General features: G+C 34.2%; 1 pseudogene; it reads left to right on the top strand.

Moving 5' to 3' along the window:
* The first annotated feature begins 19,790 nt into the window (after window positions 1–19,790).
* Window positions 19,791–20,809, top strand: part of LOC114902474 — a 37,915-nt pseudogene continuing 36,896 nt past the window's right edge.

Here is a 20,809-nt window from a genome sequence, read left to right as displayed (position 1 = left end):
TCAGTCTCCCTTCTGTGAGTGAAGACAAGGGCCTGTCACAGATGCACAGAAATATATGAGGAAACGTCTTTTCTTCTAAATTTCTCCTAAAAATATCCTCTGTCTCAATCTCTCTCTCCCTCTCTCTCTCTGTCACACACATACACACATGCATGCATATATATGCACATATCCACACGTGCACATACATATGCATATGGGTGTACACCTGGGTAAAAATAATACATGGAAAATTAAAATGTTAGAAAACTTAAAGATCATTTTCATATTTTAACATTCCATTGATTTTATAGCGCACTTTTCAGGTCTTTACTGTGACTATCCTATTCTTTGCTCACCTACAAGATTTTTAAGTACAAAATGTATCTTCACCAACAGAATGTTCTTGAAGGAAGGTGATACTTGAACCTGGGTTAAAGTCCTGATTCTACAAATTTGTTTTTGCATTAACTTACTGCTTTGGAGTCTTTTAGTGCCTCAATTTATAAAGTAAATATAATGACGTCAGTAACTACCTCACATAGTTTTGTGAGATTAATTAGTCTGTGCAAAGTTATCAGAACAGGGCTGGATACATGACATTTGTTTCTATCATCTATTCTTTATACTTCTCTTAGATATGACTTGTTGAAGCTCTGTTATTTAACTTCAGTACATACAAGTTCACTATTACCATTTCTACATCTTTGATTTTTAATTTTTTCTACTTACATTCTTTGAGAATTTCAATTTGGTGTTTTTCTGCCTCATGACTAACATAATTTCCCTGAATTATTTTTATCATTTCTAACTATATCATGGATATCAGTTTAATGTAAGTATAGTTCTTCTCCCCCTGCCCTCCTCCAAGGTTCCCTTTCAACTCAGTGTACTGTTATTTGTATAATTTGGTTTCTGTGTATATTAAACTTCTTTTCTTTTGTTTCTTCCTTTCTAAGTACTTCATATTGCTTTATCTTGTCTGACGATGCTGGAAGAAAATGTTTCTTTCCCATGATGACTATCTCCTTTGGACCAGGAGAAAAATTTTCTGACCCAGTGTTTCCTAACAGACAACAGGCATGGATTCTTCCTTGGGTGCTCTATTTCCTTATAAGAGCTGAGAAAATAAAGGTACAAAACCAAAGAAAGCAAATGTCTTCTCATGTTTAGAGCTGGAGGACGAGTTGATTCACACTTTCTAGTCTACTTCCTGTGCCTGCAAGTCATAGAGGAATTTCACCTATCTTGGATGGTATAGGACATGCTCCTACACCTCATTACTAGTTTTCATTATGTAAAATAAGGGATAAACAAAAATTTACAACATCTAACATGCCAGTTGCCAAAACACGTTTTTTTCCCACCATCTTTTCACTGTCATTAGAGCTTAATTATGAAGACTTCACCCAATGCACCTTCCATCAAATTGTCATGAGGGCTTCTTCAAATGGTCCAAGAATTTTCTGTCTACTTCAAAAGGCAATACATTTGCTGTAAAGGGATAATAGCTAGGAATTTTGATGGGCAGAAACTCTGATCTCTGAGACACTGAGTGAAGTTACAAGAATCTTTCAGCTTTCCTAAGGTTGGCAGGGTTTTTGTTCTGTTTCATATAGCACAATAAGTTTAAACCACTGAACAGAGTTCTCAATACAATACAATAGGTTTTGTATTATATGGCCATTTCTCTCTTATTTTAGCAACAGACTTATCATTAGTTTTATTGTTAGACCTTGCAGGGTTATATTCTTTTTATTTTTATTCATAGGTAATTCAATGGGAAAGTGAATAAGTTCTGTCATATGTTGGTTTATCTGCCTGTCAGAAATACTTCAGAGTTCTCTAGCTATGGGATCAGCTGGTGGACTCACACAACTGTCTTCCCTCAGTAATTATCTTATTTTGAAATATTTCTGGCAATGTAGGTGTTTTCCCCCACCTCAAATGAATTACTTAATCATGCCAATCATATATGAAAGTGGTAAAGATGTTTCATAAAAAATATCATTTATTTTGTTAAACTTTTAACTTCCTAGGAAAACAAAATGTTTCTTTTTTTAAGATTTGCTCACTTTTTCATTTTGCAAACTTCCAAAATAAGTTTTGAAATGTAGATTTTTCTTGCTTCCTTTGAGCTGTAATCATTTCTCAGAGAAATGAAAAATCTTGTGGTCTAGAAAGATTTCAATTCTGGAAGGTGATAAAGGGATGAAAAGTCAAAATAATGAAATACACGACTTGCAGTGAGGAAAAAACTCTATTTATTTTTACCACATTTTTTAAGATCACAACTACTATGTTAAGGTAGGAAAAACTCCTCAAGGACAAAAGAGAAGAGCCTGATTCAATTGCTGTTCAAGAGTCATATATTTTTTATAAGTTCTGTATAAATCCTAAGATGCTATTTTAGACACTAATAAAAGTGTGTTCTTTAAAAGAAACAAGTGCACTAGGGCTTTAGAATGTTTTTTCCTGGGAAGGTAACTGAATCCTTAAATAATTACCTTTCAGTAAAAGGTAGCCATGGGACACACAAATGAACACATCATCTATAGCATGTAAAAGCCCAACTTGGTGTTTTATTCATTGACAATCATGAAACTATCATGAAACTGCCTTAAAAGCTTTTTGAGAAACATGGTCCCTTGTTTACTTACTAAAGAACACGGAATATAAAGAACTGTACTTTAGAAGGGAACCACAAATACATTTCCCCCCAAATTTCCATAATCCTGTGGCTTTTCCCTTGAGGACTATAATGCTCCCAAAATATTTTGGAAATTTCATATAAAAGTTTTCAGTTGAACTAAAAACTGTAAAGCTAAACTACAATATAGCAGCCACTGTAACTCGAATAAAATTATTTTCTTTTTCCCCTCAGAATGAGATAATATTATGGTTGTAAAATTACATTTTATATAATATAGACATTATTCAGGGACACAGTTCTACAAGGTGGTTTTAGGAAAATCCTCTTTTATGCCATTTGGATCCCAGTTTCCTCCTGATAAATTCTATAAAGGGTTAGTAGGTCCTGGTTCTATCATCCTTACTCTATCATAATTCCTAATTGTGAAAAATTCATAGTAATCAGAAACAAAATAAAACCTTAAATCTAGGAATTATATGTCAATGCTTATAGTTTTCCTAAATCATCATAAATACACAAAATAAATATCACAAAATTCTGTCAGTGAAAAGCAAATGTTGGGATAAGAAAAAGGGAAGATGGATCTATTATTATTTATTTCTCTACTATTGTTGTCTCCTTCCCAGAATAAAATGAGTCTGATGAGAAAAGATTTACTAGAACTCTCTCTCTCTCTCTCTCTCCCCCCCGCTCTCACATACACACACACACACAAACAGACACAACATGTAGCACAAGTTTTTTTTAAAGTCTAGATATTATTAGTCCTACAATCACTTAAATGGTCTTATTAATTAGGCTAATAAAACACAGTAGGTATTCATTGTCCTGAAAGAAGGTAATAAGACAAATTTCTGGTTGTGGTTATGGTTAACAGTAGTTTTAATATTAAATTAGCATTTTCAGTGATTTAACCAATTTCTCCTCATTACTTTCAGATAAAGAACAAACCACTGGGTAAAAGGAAAAAAAAAAAAATTGCATGAGTAAGACAGATCCCTGAAAGAGTCATTCACTAGGAGGTGAGAAGTTTTTAGATTTGAGGCAGCAGGAGCTCAGAGAAATATCTCAGGATACACAGGAGGGTCCCGTTCTGTGAAAGGACATGGTTGGATGTCCCTCATGGCCCAGCTATGCGGTGTTTTGAGGAATGGTTGTGAACATGGTGAACGTGTATATTAACACATGCATGTTAAGAATGCTTTAGACACCAAGAGGAAACCCCCAGAGCCCACAGTGGTAATGCCTGAACCTGGGAAAGCAAAGGCATCAATGCAAGGTGAAAAACACGTGGGGATAGTGCAGAACTGAGCTTCAACGACAATCATAGAAGACCAAAGAGTCCAGAATATCCAGTAGGGTGTGATGTATGAACCATCTGCATCACCAGAATCAGAACCCTGGAGGAAGGGCCTGAGAAGTTTTAACAACTCCAAATAAATCTTCTGCATACTGGGGTTTCAAACCATTGAATTAGGTTTCCCTGCTCCCTTTATACTTGAGCCAGAAGGGTTTAGGCAAATAGAAAGAAAGGAGCCTTAAGAGAAAGCACACTGTACTCCCTGCAATTAAGATTAATGGGTAGACACACATCTATTGCTTGGAAAATAAAAGTTGACACTCTAGGGCTTCCCTGGTGGTGCAGTGGTTGAGAGTCCGCCTGCCGATACAGGGGACATGGGTTCGTGCCCCGGTCTGGGAGGATCCCACAGGCTGTGGAGCGGCTGGGCCCATGAGCCATGGCCGCTGAGCCTGCGCATCCGGAGCCTGTGCTCCGCAACGGGAGAGACCACAACAGTGAGAGGCCCGCGTACTGCAAAAAAAAAAAAAAAAAAAAAAAAAGTTGACACTCTATATGCTCAACTGTATGGAGGAAATCCATACAGTTCATATTCATTTATTATCAAGAACATCTTCTCCACTGCTGCACAGAGCTGCCATTTAAAGCACTATTTAAACTTGTTTGCAGTGAGAGGTGTTGTAACTAAATGTTTATATTGGGTTGGCCAAAAAGTTTGCTCAGGTTTTTCCATAAGATGTTACGGAAACAAACTTTTTGTGAGTGTTGTTGTGAGAGGTGTTGTAACTAAATGTTTATATTGGGTTGGCCAAAAAGTTTGCTCAGGTTTTTCCATAAGATGTTACGGAAACAAACTTTTTGGCCAACGCAATATATAGCTATATCTATCTATCTATATATGTTTTATACAGATTTAGATCCTATCTCTCAAGATGCAACCTAAGGTCAACTCCTCCATGAAGCTGCCAACTAGTTTTCTGCCTTCTGAACTCCAATATCATATTACCTAGACCTTTCATGTGATTTCATCAGCTGTTCCAGAATTGGTCCATCAAAATACATTCTGAAAATAAGCAGGACCCAACCGAAAAAAAGCAATATAAGGAAGCTGGACAAAGGTTTGGACAGACATGGAACTCCTTTTCTGGTCATTGTTGACAGGTTATATTAGCCTAACAGGAGTGAAATAACCAAAGGTTAGGCAGACATAACTACCTGAGTGAGAGGTATCAGCTTCTAATCAAGGACCTAGAGGAGACAAATTGGAGAGGATGGTGTACAACCAGAGTTCATGCCAGTTCTGCCCCAGTCTGGAAAAGGATGGGCTAAAACTAGAAGAATGTTAAAATAAACTTATCTCAAGCGTGTTGAATGGTGAAGACAGACAAGTAATAATAACTTGTCTCTCTTTACCATTCATTACTGGATATAGGACCAAAATTTCCATAAGCCAGAGATGCAAGGGAGAAGCTCCTGAGAAATAAGCCATGGTGAGTCAGTTTATCAAGATTATAACTTTTGGGCTATTAAGTTGTATAACATTTTCACATTCTTGACTTGAGAAACATGGCATTAGTAGTTTCTTTCTAAGTAATTCTTTCTAATTGAGAATACCTCAAAGCTAGATTTCAGTGTTTTAAGACCAAAACTCAAGAGACTTCAGACAAGACAATTTACTCTCTAGAATTTGTTGAGAGGTAAGGACTTAACACTTTTTGTCTCCTCTCATTTACTATAATGTAAGTCTAACTCTTAAAATTACTATTTAATTATGATTGAACCTCCTTTAGACTATTTCCAAGGTTATTACTGCTCTGCATTTTAGAAAGGACTCAACTATATTTTAAATTAATAACTGAAAAACAATGTTTTATGAAATTAAGCTCTTCAAAAATTCTCTCAGTTATACTGAAACCGAGTCAGAGACAATGAAACAAAGACTCATACACTAGTCCTTATAATGCCATATTCAGAATACAAATATAAAAAAAATGTTTTTTGCAGAAAATATCATCTTATGACTATTGAATATATAATTCTATATAAAGATATATATACATTTATATGTATATTGAGATCCTTCCATTTCAGAACACTTGAATTAATTTTTAATTTAATACATTGTAATATGGTTCTTTATGACTATTTTATTGGTTTTCTATAAAAGTTATTACCTGTTTTACTATTAATTAAATGTCCAATAAACACTAATAGTATAAATTCAACTATACCTGAACAAATTTGTAAAATTATCTCCATGAGCATGCAGGGGGAGGGAAATTTGATGATTCCATTTGAATGGTAGGCACCCTCTGATAGTTCAGCTGGTAGAGCAGAGGACCGTAGAGTGGACACGTGTGAATGTTAGGAATATATCTCTCCACCCCATTCCCATCCCGGGTTACATTTTTCCCAGTAGCAATAGTAACAGATTCATCTATTGTGTTAAACACTTCTGGTCACCAGTAACATATTATCTCTCTTATTTTCAGAACAAAAATTGTTCCTTGCATTTCTACACACACCTGCAAAAGGAAGGATGTCTTTGTGTTAAGCTCTGCTCCATGTTTTGCAAGGAAATATTAGTTGACAATAATTTCTAACTAATCACAACCCCTAAGAAGGCAGGAATAATGATGGCTGTGTGAACTCTGACTAAAAATAGAGTGCCAGGCCTCCCTGGTGGCGCAGTGGTTGAGAGTCCACCTGCCGATGCAGGGGACACGGGTTCGTGCCCCGGTCCGGGAGGATCCCACATGCCGTGGAGCGGCTGGGCCCGTGAGCCATGGCCGCTGAGCCTGCACGTCCGGAGCCTGTGCTCCGCAACAGGAGAGGCCACAACAGTGAGAGGCCCACGTATCGCAAAAAAAAAAAAAAAACAGGGTGCCCATCATATTGCCTAGCACCGACTAGATACTCAAAAAGTGTGTGTTGAATGCATACATGCTTACTTCAATTACTAAGTAATTGAATAAAATGAGTAGGGGAAGAACTACAATCCTATGTTCCTTTTGATACGAAGTTGACTATTGTTAAATCAGAAATTTATTGACTAGTTTCCTTAAGTCAATACTTTTGCCAAGTGCCTTTTATGGCTGGATAAAATGGACCACAGAGACAAAGCTGCATCCATTAGCAAACAAAAAATTAAGTCATAAATATTTTCCAAAAGGATGCTGCATGTTGAGTGGCATTTCCTTTGACATATTTGTTACCTTTCTGATTCGATATGTGTTGTGTGTGTTTCATTGAGTTTCAAGGCTTATTAGTGCTTCAAATATGCCTAACAATGGAGAGAAAGATTCCCATGTGTTTTCTAACTGGCTACACTTTGCATAGCCATCTTATAAAAGCACACAGATAGTGTTTCATTTTAGATTGAAGGACTGCCATAATGGACACTGCAGCATGTTTCTGAATCAGCAGTAACAGGAACAGTGTTGCCATTAGTGTGACAAGGGCTAAAGCAATTAGATTTAAACTTGATGAAACAGCTGCACCTTCCATTTACTAGATCATGTTGAAACATTTCCTCATCCTTTTATGTGTTTGTAACGGCAGGTACCCTGTGTGTTAGCCCTAGTGTTCTTCTCTGGGGCCCTGACTTGTAACCATGCATATAAAGAATGCATCGTAGTCTTGAGAGACTGATTATCTCTACTGTCACATCTCTCCATGGTATCATATAATTGTTTCAGCAGCAAGTAAATTCCTGAAATGCTTAGTATTGCACACTGGATGAATGTCTGTTCAACCTTCCAAAATGTTAGTGATTATCCAATGGGAAAAGGAGGTCTCTTTAGAGGCGTTAAGGTTGCAATGTGTTCTTTATGCGCTGACCTGAGAGAACACAGATGTTGCCAAAAATAACAAGTCAAATGGTAGCTACTGAAGAATTCATAGGGACTATATAGCAAAGCAAATCTCTCTTTGGTGATTTGGACTGTATATTGTAAAGGAGTAACTGCATATGCCATAAATACATTTTGGTCTGAATAGATAAAAATAAGCATGACTTTGACATTTTGGCTGTTGGATATTTAGATGTCAGTCTTTTATTTATATTTTCATTATTTCTTATAGATAATATGCATAAGTAAAGCTACCTCCAGGTGTCAATGGCAGAAAATATCAGGAGTGAATTCTTCCTCCTAAAAATATATGTATGTTTGAGTTTGAAATATCTTTATTTGAATTCTCAACAACACTAAGAGAAATAAACAAACATATTCAAATTAGAATTTTCCTCTTAATTAATCAAATCTTACTTAAACTTTACCAGATGTTTTTAGAGTTATATATAATTATGGCTGAGGGAAAACACACTTTATGAAACGGGGCATAAAACTTCTAATGATGATCATCTAATTATCGATTTTCTACTTGTGTGATCGCTAGGCTACACTAATATTGGTTTCAGAATAAAGTTGGAATAGGTTTATAATATCAGCATATAAAAGAGTAGCACCTTGTTAAAGAACTGGAAAAAATAACGTACTGAAAATTGTTGGTGTTTATTTTTTGGACCTAGTTACTTCGCCAAATTGATGGGAAGCTGAGTCATTGACAGTTATAAAATTCAGTCATTTCATGAAGTAAAAAATTATTATTTTAAATGTAATCATTTGGATATACTTCTGTACCACACAGTGAAATCAACACCGATGGACTACAAATATATTAGCAAGTATTTCAAGAAACAGGAATATTATGCACTATAGCATGTTTTGACTCTGAATAAGTGTTTCCATTTAATGAGAAAATGAAGTGGCACCGCTTCTGGAGACTGCCTACTTTTCTTCAATTCTCCTGCTGTTTCTACACTTAAATATTTTCTTTACAGGCACTAATTTGTATGCCAGTGTAGTACTGGATTGACAGGTAAATTACCCTTTATAAACATTAAGAATATTCACAAGATAAACTATTATACTAAAATACATCACACAGCTTAGATTTTTTTTCTTGACCTTGGTCATGAAAAATATTACTTTTGAATCTGTAATGGAAATGAGCATAAATTATAACATCATTTAAAGAGATTTCCCCCCTCCAATACAACAGAATACACAAGAAAGCCAAACTGCCAAAAAGAAAATAACTAAGCTCTTATTTTTCCCTTTAGAAATCAGTATGCACAACCTCAAATTAACTGCAAAATCTTTGTATATGACCCAGGCAACAGAACAGACACCAGTTGTTACCTTTGATCTTCCAGAGAGCTCTATTTCCGGATTTGGCTGTGGTGTCTGCCAAATATAATTTGGGGTTTGTACCAGATTTTTGTTGTTGTTGTAGCATATTTCATTGTCCTTCCAAAAGAGATTTATAGCCACGCCTTCCTAAAATAACTATTAGACTGGCAATTTGGAAGCAGTATATTGGGTTAAAAGAGTGCTTCACTTTGATCACAAATAAAAAAATTAAAAGAGAGTCTTCAGAAGTTTCTAGATAACTTTTGAGGAATTTACATTACATAAACTATTGAAGTAAAATTCTTATTATATTTCCATAAAGTTATATTTCTATATATATTTATATAAAATTATAGCTATATTTGAATTTCTATAAATATGGGTATATACATGTCAATGGTAATATTTATAATAATATTGTAAACTAGACATTTTTAGTACATTTTTTAGTGCCTTTATATTTGTTAGCTTACAACAAAACAATGGGATACATAACAATATCATGCCCTACTTTACTATAGAGAAATCTAGGGTCCAACTGAGGCACAAAAACAAGTTAGGGTAAATTTTGACTTTTTGTACACTACAAATAAGCAACTATTTATATAAATAGGCTGAAATCCAGGACTGTGTCTACCAATGATAAATCACATACCAGATAAGCCATCTATTATACCTCACTTGGAAATTTTCCTCAATTTTCAAATGAGGAGCTTTAAAGAGAGAGAGAGAGAGATCTGCTCTAAAACCCTTAATTTAAAATTCATGTACGTCTACATTGCCTATTTAATATTTTTACTTAATAATTTAAAATCATTGTTTAAATTTTTGTTTCTATTTCCTAAATGTGATATTGTATAAAAAGAAAGGAATATTGACATTAACACAGTAAAAAGACACCATATTTATTTATTAATTCCCACAAATGTATTTCCCAAATGTACAAGTAAAGATGAATATATGTTTCTCTGTATATACACACACACGCACACAGAGTCATGCTCAAAATGCCATTTTGCTTTCAATAGAAAGCATATCACACACATATGTCAGATACAATGATCCAGACCCTCTTTCTAACCAGAAATATGGCCTCTCTCAATCATTTCATCTCTCTAGGAATTTAGTTTTCATCTCTCTAGGAATTTAGTTTTCACTTCCGTTAAAAATGAACAGTAATTAATTTATATTTTTATTATAGCAAAATTACCAAAACACTATTTGCTCTGAAATATCAACTACTATTTACTTATATTTTAAAAAATTTACATCTAGTTAGATTACTCAAAAGAACATTCCTCAACATGTTTTTTAAGAAAGTTAAACTTTGCAGAAAAGATAAAATTAGAATGTAAAAGCATGTAAACTTAAATAGTATATGTTATATGCAATGCTAAATAATGAAATTAATACTGTCTGCACAGTAATTAACATTTTTAATAACATGGCCCTTATTCATACTGCTCTGATGATTTGTGTCTCCATAATATTTCTCAGTATTATTGAGAAAGTGCCAATGGTCTATTACTAACTAATTGTTTTAGTACATCGTTCTGCTTTTTGCATGTGACTGTATTAATACACCCAACCAGCTCCTTCCTCCCATCCCTACAGCAGGATAGTCTGGTAAAGACTTCAAGTGTTCACTTGAGACCCCGATAATAATATCCTCCAGGAATAAAGGCAAACTAGAAATTATTTTCAATAATTGGTTGATACCTTTATGGAAAAAAAAATTGGCTTAACCTATAAAGAAAAGTATATAGTGAAATCCAGGTAGGTAGTTTATAGATCTAAAATCAGAGTTAAAAAAGAAAGCTTTTAGAGGAAAACATAGGTGAATATATTCATTACTCAAGCTTTAACAATGTTTCTTAATCATGATACATAAAGCACTACCTATAAAATAAAATATTAAAAAATTGGGCTATAATAAGAATTTCTGCACCAAAAAAGGAACCATTCAGATCATAAGAGAAGCTATAGAATGAAAGAAGATATTTCAACACATAGAAAACAAAAAGAACTTGTATCCACAAAATATTTATCGAAATCCTACAAATTAATAAGCAAAACATAAATACTGGGTCAATGTGTAAATTAGTAGATAAACAGACAAAAGAATTAAACAGGCACTTCACAAAACAACATATCTAAATGGTCAGTAAGCCTTTGAGAAGATGCTCAAACTATGTCAGAGAAATGAAAATTAAAACCATAATGAGTACACAACCACACACTTGTACACACATACAAGAATAGCAAAGCAAAAATAAAAACATCATAAAAAGAGCAACATAAGAAAACAAAAACAAAAGGCTGCAAGTTTTGCTGAAGATGTAGAGCAAAGGGAACTCATACATCACCAGTGGGAGTGTAACTGGTAGAACCTCTTTGGAAGACTAGTAGTATATATTAAGCTGAACATACTCAAAAGCTATACATATATATGTTATATGCATAAGTCCAAGTGTCCATCAGCACTAGAATTGATAAATTGTGGTATATTCCCACATTATTATTTATAAATTTAAAATGAATGAAATAGTGTTACATATAAAACATGGAAAAATCTGGGAACAAATAATTTAGATGGTCTAAGACACACAGAAGAGAGTATATAATATATAACTCCATTTAAATAATATTTAAAAATAGGATAAATGTAAAAGTCAGAGCTGTATTTACTTTTCGAAGTGTGGGATTGAGAGAGGGCAAACCATTTCTGTGTGAAATAATACAAGTTTATTGTTTTAAGCTGCAATTATTATGGTAATTTATTACACAATAATAGATAACTGATCCACTACATATTATGCTGTTAAGCCATGACTCAGAATGGAACTGTTTTTAGGTCTCTCCCTGGAAAAGTGCAAAGACCCCTTTTACAAGGAGCAACTGTTATAAAATGTTTACTATACTGAATGCCAGGGATCTTATTCTCTCACATGTCTGTTTATTCCATTTCTGAACAAAATATTATGCTTCTGTTGAAAAGTAGACTCCATAATTTTCACTTATTTCTTCTAATTCTGCATGTTAGCAGTATACAGGAAAAGGTAACTCTCTCCTAATAGGACAACCCCTCACACATGTGAGAAGCAAACTCTTAAGATTTATTTCAGGTATTTATACCTCTATGACTTCTGCATAAACATACAAAATACAAGTTCAGCATTTCTGCTAATTTTATCTACTAAAGCTTTCCAGAAAGAAGAAATTCTAGTTAATTCCTGCTAAGAAATATCAGACCAAAAGGATTAGTACTGCCCCGGGTTCTAAAGACCAATGGGTTTCTTAAAGAGGGAGGGTGAAGCAGGTCTCCACCATTGAAAATGCCCTTGCTGGTTTCCAGAAACCCAAATCTGCAGGCTGCTCACAAGGCAATATTTGTAAATCTTTTATGAAAGGGTCAAGGTTAGGGTACTGCAATACAAGTTATCATCACTAGAAATAACATAATAGGTCTTGCTGAAGGCTACCCGGGTAGATCCAGCACACATGGTAACAAAGCAGAATCACCTATAGTAGTTACTTAAGAGCCATGAGGATTATTATAGTTGAATTCCATCTTTCTTAATAAATAACCTATAATTAACTACATAATGACTCTTATTGGAGTATATTCAAATAGTCCTCAGAAAAATTCAAAACATGCTCATATTTTTAAGACTTTTTAAATCTCAAAATGATTACATTCATGATTAAATGTCATATACAGAATTAATTTTCAAAGAAAGCCTTGCTATACTGAGACTTGAATAACATTTAAAAAGTCATGCAGCCTTGATATCCCATATAGATAATGCAGATAAACTGACAACTTGAAAAGTATCCTAACTCAAAAACCTGGATTGAAAAATAAACTTTAAAAAAAAAAAACATACGCAGCTGAACTCATAAGTTCATAAGTTTAAAAAAAAAAAAAAAAAAGCTTCTTTGGGCCCCCAAGTGGAGAGTAGTAGAGAACATAGTGGCAAGTATAGCTGAACTACAGCTATCTTTGGAGGATTTTCTGATATCAGAACCAAGAGGCTTGCAGTTTAAGTACTTGTCCAAGAAGTGGAAACAACAGCTTAGGTGTACCAAAACTGGAGGGCTAAAACTGAGACCCACGCAAAACGAACATGTTAGCCACAAGGATAATAAGAAAAATATGTCCACTTATAAAGGGCTATGACTAGTAACTCTTCTGTTTGTACTGGCACTGAATGGGAAAAAATATAGCCCATGAAAACTTGAAAACTCTAACTGCCCCAACTTCCCATGTAGCTTTGGAGTTTGAGTTTAAAGTATGAGTATATTACAGGAAACCCCGAACTAAGAAATTAACCTAAAATGGCATTGAGATAGTAGCATCTCAATTCACCTGAAAATGCAACTTTTCTCTGAAGACACAACATCAAAGCAAGCTTCACAGAATTTCTACAGATAGATAGCATCCTGTTTGTTAAGGTTCATAATCCTAAATCTTTAAACATAGAAGGAAGCAGCTACAAGTGAAAATCCATAGAAACAACATATAGTACAATTAATCTGCTCGAAGATTTAAGGTATTAAGTAACCAGATATAAAATACAAATAGGTACATATAAATGTTTAAAAGAGTCACGCCCAAGATTTAGGAATAAGTTATAATCAAACAGGTCCAAGTATATCTGATAATGAATCAAATGCACTTTCTAGACTTGACAAATTGAATCATTGGCAGTAAGAATCCAGAGCTAAGTCAGTTAACTAGATATGGATGACAAGATAATTGATGCTGCTGGATGCAGACGTGAAGAAATTACGCAGATTTGCAGGATACTTTTACGAGAAGCAGAAATAAGAGGTGATGAAAATAATGGATAAATGAGAGGGTCCTAAATTTGCCTTACTGGATTTCAAAAAGAAGAAAAAATAGAAAATGAGGGGCAGGCTGTATTTTAAAAATATATATAATAACTGAGAATGACCCAGAATTGATAAAAAGAAGACAAAACAATAAAACATGAATTTTCTTATTTAGGAAGCACAACACACCCCAAACAGAACACATTAAAAAACTCCATACTATGAGAGATTGTACTTTTACAAAGATGACTGCAACAGTCTTGTACTCCAAACGCTTTTCTATAATGCAACTGTATCACCCTCTTACCAAGAGGAGAAATTGAATTCCTTTTCCTTTGAATCTGGGATGGCCTTGGAATTTGTAAACCAACAAATGTGGTGGAGGAGATGCTGCTTAACTGCCACAGCTTGGTCAGAAGAGGTCATGGGGCTCCTTCCTCTTTTCAGATGCTTACTCTTGGCAAATTTCCTCTCATGAATTTCCCTCTTGGAACTCAGCCCAATGCTGTGAGAAGCTTCGGCTCAAGCCACATGGGGAGGCCACATGTACGGGCTGCATTCCACTGCTCAAGCCCCACCCAGCCTTAGCATCACCACAGCCGAGGTATCAGACATTTAAGTGGAGAGACCCCCTGAAGATTCCATGCCCCAGCTGTTCAAGTCTTTCCTGCTGAGGCCCCATCCATTTTGGAGCAGAGAGAAGCTAACCCTGCTGTGCTCTCCCTGGATTCCTGATCTACATAATCCCTGTAAGCTTCATAAAATAGTTGTTTTATGCCACTAAATTTCAGATGCTAACTGGAGTGTTTACTAGACACATGGCAGTTTCTAGAATAAAAAATAAAATTAGAGATAGTGGCATCTCAATTAAATTACATCTTAAAAATCAGTCTGATAATTTGCTAGTCATATATCTATTAAATGTCTTGTCTCAGGCTTCCCTGGTGGCGCAGTGGTTGAGAGTCCACCTGCCGATGCAGGGGACATGGGTTCATGCACGGTCCGGGAAGATCCCACATGCCGCGGAGCGGCTAGGCCGATGAGCCATGGCCGCTGAGGCTGTGCTTCTGGAACCTGTACTCCGCAACGGGAGAGGCCACAACAGTGAGAGGCCCACGTACCACAAAAAACAAAACAAAACAAAACAAAACAAATGTCTTGTCTCAAGAATAGGCAGAAAACAAGAAAAAGGCACAAACCTGATAGAAATAAATGGACAAAATGGACAAAAGCCTTGAAAAGACAATGAGAGAAGGTAACTAGATGTCCAATAAGCATAAGATACTCAATCACATTAGTCACTGGGGAATCAAATGAAAACCATATATGATACAACTCACCATACCAAAATGGCTAAAATGAAAAAAGTGAAAAATACCAAATGTTGGTGACAGTCAAAGCAATTAGAACCCACATAAACTGTTGGTGAGACTGTAAATTTGTACAAGTCTTTTAGGAAATGTTTTTAAGGTATCTACTCAGGCAGAATATGCCTAACCTGTAGCCCAGGAAGTTCAGCTCCTAGGTATAATCCTAACAGAATTATGTACGTATGTTCACCAAATAAACAAAACCAAAACATGTGCTAGAATATTTATAACTGCTCTTCTGAATTCAAATGTCATCAAAAGCATAAAGGAGAGATATTTTAATATAGTCACACAATGCAATACTGTATAGCAGTGAGAATGAACAAACTATACACATGAATCAATATGTATAAATGTCATAAACACAACATTGAGCAAAAGAAGTCAAATATAAATTAGTATGTACTGTATATCCCATTTAGGTAAATCTAAAAGCAAGAAAAAATAATGAAGCTTAGTAGAAGAATGAATAATATGTACCAGTTAGAGGAAAAATGTTAATAATTTTGAAGGAACCCGAGCAGGGGTTCTGGGGTGTTGGTGATGCGTTGCTGACTCATGGATGGGAATTGGTTGCACTGTCGATTTGTGGAATTCATTAAGCTGTAAACTTGTAATATCTTTCTGTATATTTAACATACTCCAATAAATTAATAATATACTTAAATATTCAAAGAATATTTAATATATTTCAATAAAAGTTTTTTTAATAAAAGCAATTGGTGACATGACATAGGTTTTCTACAAAGAAATCAAAACAGCAGAAGGAAGTCATAATACAGTTAAACAATATCTTTAAAGAATTAAAAGAAAATAGGTGTCAATCGGAATTTTATGCTCAAATAAATTAATCAAAAATGTGGGTGAAATAAAATACTTTACAGAAAACAAAATGGAGGAATTTATTCACAATAGAAATTTCTAAAATAAAGTTTCTCCACTATGCAGAAATTTTGGAAACATGCAAATAACTAGTTCCCAGAAATTCTGAATCAGTATATCTGAGCAGTGCCAGGATATACGGGTTTTTAAAAACCATCTCCTGCATTGCAAAATGTAGTCAAAGTTAAGATTGATTAGGATTAGAAAAATTCCAAATTTAAATTCTAAGCTCAAGGAAATAATAGTGTTTCTATCCAAGTTGTCAGCTACTAAAAACATCATTTATACTCCCAAGTGCTCATTTCTTCTCTTCAATTAGGTTGTAAATTTCTTAAAGCACATCTTTTTTGTTTGTTTTTCTTTTAACTTCCTGGTCTGGAGCACAGGGGTCTTTCAACTCTGAAAGAGATTCTGGAATTGAGCTTAAAATTGCTTGTTAGATGGTGCATTTAATTTAATTGTTTTATTTCTGGCCAAGAATTTTTCTCATTTTAGTTGACAAACAATATCTCTAGAAATTCCCCAGACCCAAAAAATAATAACAATAATTAATTAATTAAAAATAGACATATATACACACACATATAAAATATATATACAGTCATCTCTCAGTATCCATGGGGGATTGGTTCCAGAGATACCAAAATCCACAGATGCTTAAGTCCCTTACATAAAATGGCATAGTATTTGCATATAATCTACACATATTCTCCCATATACTTTAAATCATCTCTTGGTTACTTATAATACCTAATACAATATAAATGTTATAAAAAATAGTTGCAAATACAATGTAAATTCTATGTAAACAGTTGCTGGTGCATGGCGAATTAATTTCACTTTTGGGAACTTTCTGGAATCTTTTTCCTGAATATTTCTGGCCCATGGTTGGTTGAATACCAGGATGTGGAACCCACAGATAGCGAGGACCAACTGTGTACACACATATAAACAGAAACCTGATAGAAACAAATGGACACAATGTATATATGTATGTGTTTATATACATGTATCAGTGCAAGAGTAATGACTTCATGCAGTTGTTCGAATCTGTCTCTCCAGTGAAATAGACTTGTTTAGCCAGTCACAAATTGCAAGTAAATCTTATGAATCAATTCACTCTTTGTAAATGGTATAGTGTTTCTCTTTTCTAGGCAATCAAGTTAAATATGAGGTAGCCACCTCATAACATAGTGATTTAAACTTTTACACCAGCACAAAGAGCATATGTTTAAATCCTGGCTATGACAGTTATCTTGGACCATAACTATATTTTGGCTTAATTTTCTCTTTTATAAATGTGGGAAGTACTAATACTATGATAATTATATGAATTAATTTACATAAATGAAAATGCCTTTTACCAATAATCAAAAACTGTTAATGATTAATATAAAAGATTCTTTGATTTTAAATCATCTACTCTTTCAAATATCACTATGTTTCTGGGAATGTAAATTGATACTGCCACTATGGAGAACAGTATGGAGGTTCCTTAAAAAACTCAAAATAGAATTACCATATGATCCAGCAATCCCACTACTGGGCATATACCCAGAGAAAACCATAATTCAAAAAGAGTCATGTACCACAATGTTCATTGCAGTACTGTTTACAATAGCCAGGACATGGAAGCAACCTAAATGTCCATCGACAGATAAATGGATAAAGAAGATGTGGCACATATATACAATGGAATATTACTCAGCCATAAAAAGAGATAAAATTGAGTTATTTGTAGTGAGGTGGATGCACCTAGAGTCTGTCATACAGAGTGAAGTAAGTCAGAAAGAGAAAAACAAATACCATATGCTAACACATGTATATGGAATCTAAAAAAAATGGTTCTGATGAACCTAGTTGCAGGACAGGAATAAAGATGCAGATGTAGAGAATGGACTTGAGGACATAGGAGTAGGGGGAAGGGGAAGCTAGGATGAAGTGAGAGGGTGGCATGGACATATATACACTACCAAATGTAAAACAGCTAGTGGGAAGCAGCTGCATAGCACATCTAGGTGCTTTGTGACCACCTAGAGGGGTGGGATAAGGAGGGTGGGAGGGAGGCTCAAGAGGGAGGGGATATGGGGATATATGTATACATTCACTTTAGTATACAGCAGAAACTAACACAACATTGTAAAGCAATTATACTCCAATAAAGATGCAAAAATCAATCAATAAATAAAATAAATTGCTCTATGGTTTTCTAACCCTTAAAAAAAATCAATATGTTTGAATTTGTTCATAATTTCTTTCATTTTAATTTGAGTCTTTACAGGTTTCAAGTATATGCTTTTATTTTCCCATTTGAAAATATAATTTAAATTATTCTGCTTTAAAAATGTTAAAAACAATGTGTTAACATAAAAAATAAAATAATTAATACTATATAAATATAATCATGACTAATTTTGCAATTAAGTTTAGATTATTTATTTTTAATAATTTTGTGGAATTAATTTCTACCACTTTCATATACTTCAATTATGAAAAATGTATGTGTGAAATAAGGTTTTAAAAATATCATTCTATAATTTTCTTTTAAATCTAAAAGTTTTGAACCTCTTCCAAATGAGGCCAAAAACTGACCTTCAGAAATAATGTAGAAAACAGTTATTTTAAATGAAAGATATGCCTACAAACTCACTCATTTCTGACCATTAAAAGGTTTTGATCACTTCTCTCCTTAGGTTTGATGATGAAGGTGAAATACACTAATTAGGCTTTTAACTGTTACTTGCTTAATCTTTTTCTTATCTGGATTTCTAGGGAATGTGTTTGACCTAAAGATGTGATTTAGAATAAATTTCAGTGAGTACAAGATGGAATTTTAAAAAGGTAATGAATTTAACTTCTGATAAATTAGATATTTTATATAATTTCTTATAATATAAATTTGGGATATTCAAAGAATTATGTCAAGGTAATATACATATATATATATGAAATAGCAATTTCCATAAAATTTCCATATGAATTTCGTAATTTAAAAAGTCACTAATTCCAATAATGAAACTATACAAAATATTTAAAACATCTGAAATAAAAAACTATTTAAAAACATTTCATTTGAAGCATTTTTGCTCTGCAACGTTTAACTACGAACTATTAAAATTTATAAAATATTTCACAATTAGAGAAAATAAGAGAATCTCAATTTTCTTGAGCTTTATTTTAATAAATATTATGATAAAAGTTTGTATTTTCCACAAGGGGGATATGAAATATTTTTAAAAGCTTTTTGGACTTTTTTATTATAAAGCGTCTAATAGATCTTTTATCCAATTGAAAGATTTTAAGTGTCTTAGATCCAAAAAACAAGAAGAGGAGGTGGGAGGAATGGGTGAAGGGGGTATTTTTTTAAAAATCTAATTCACTAGAGATTAACAACCCCATCAAATATTAATAAACATCAATAAATAATTCTAGGAACAATGAAAAAGTTTTAAATCACAGCAAAACACAATTGTAGGAGCTGGTATATTAGCCAGGGTTCTCCACAGAACAAAAAGGAGATACGTATATACAGAGAGACAGAGAGGAATTTATTATAGAAATTGACTCATGCAATTATGGAGGCTGAGACCTTCCATGATTTACCACCTGCAAACTGTAGAACCAGGAAAGCCAGTGTTGTAATTCAGCCTGAGTCAGAAGGCCTGAGAATCAGGAGTGCCAATGTTCAAGGTCAGGACAAGATGGATGCCCAGTTCAACCAGAGAGAAAATCTGCCCTTATTCCATCTTTTTGTTCTCTTCAGGCCCTAGAAAAATTGGATGATGTTAACCTGCATTGGTAAGGGTGTTATTGTTTACTCAGGCTACCAACTCAAATGCTAATCTCTTCTGGAAACATCTTTACAGACATACCCAGAAACAATGTTTTTTTTTCATTTTCTGGGTAGTATTCTACATATTGATTTCTCTTTTTTTTTTTCAGAAATAATGTTTTACCCACTACCTGGGCATCCCTTAGCCCAGTCAAGTTAACATGAAATTAACCATCACACCCAGTGCATAATCTCAACCCTGAAACTGTGTGTTTTAGAATTCACAAAGGCTGAGAGAAGAATGACTTTTAACCAATATGTAAGTATTACTTTAAAAAATATAATTTGAAGAGAAATTCAAGACACCTAAAACATTATACCAATTTATTTGCCATAGTACACAATACATGGGCCTGACTTGCATCTCTATAATGCAAAAATGAAACTTTAAATTACTGAGAGTCTCATGAAAACAGCTCTTGAAACTTAATACTCCAGGGTCATTAAAAGAAAAACTGGGGGTTTCCCTGGTGGTGCAGTGGTTAAGAATCCGCCTGCCAATGTAGGGAACACAGGTTCGAGCCCTGGTCCGGGAAGATCCCACATGCCGTGGAGCAACTAAGCCCGTGCGCCAGAACTACTGAGGCTGTGCTCTAGAGCCCACGAGCCACAACTACTGAAGCGCACCTAGAGCCCGTGCTCCGCAACAAAACCGCAATGAGAAGCCCGCGCACCGCAACAAAGAGTAGCCCCTGCTTGTTGCAACTAAAGAAAGCCTGCAGCAACAAAGACCCAACACAGCCAAAAATAAATAAATAAATT

The sequence above is a fragment of the Monodon monoceros genome, unplaced genomic scaffold (genome assembly GCF_005190385.1).
Source record: "Monodon monoceros isolate NGI ecotype Baffin Bay Population unplaced genomic scaffold, NGI_Narwhal_1 Super_Scaffold_20, whole genome shotgun sequence".
In the NCBI taxonomy this organism is placed as follows: Eukaryota; Metazoa; Chordata; class Mammalia; order Artiodactyla; family Monodontidae; genus Monodon; species Monodon monoceros.
The sequence above is the reverse complement of the archived record's forward strand: the minus strand, read 5'-3'. Positions and strand labels throughout refer to the sequence as shown.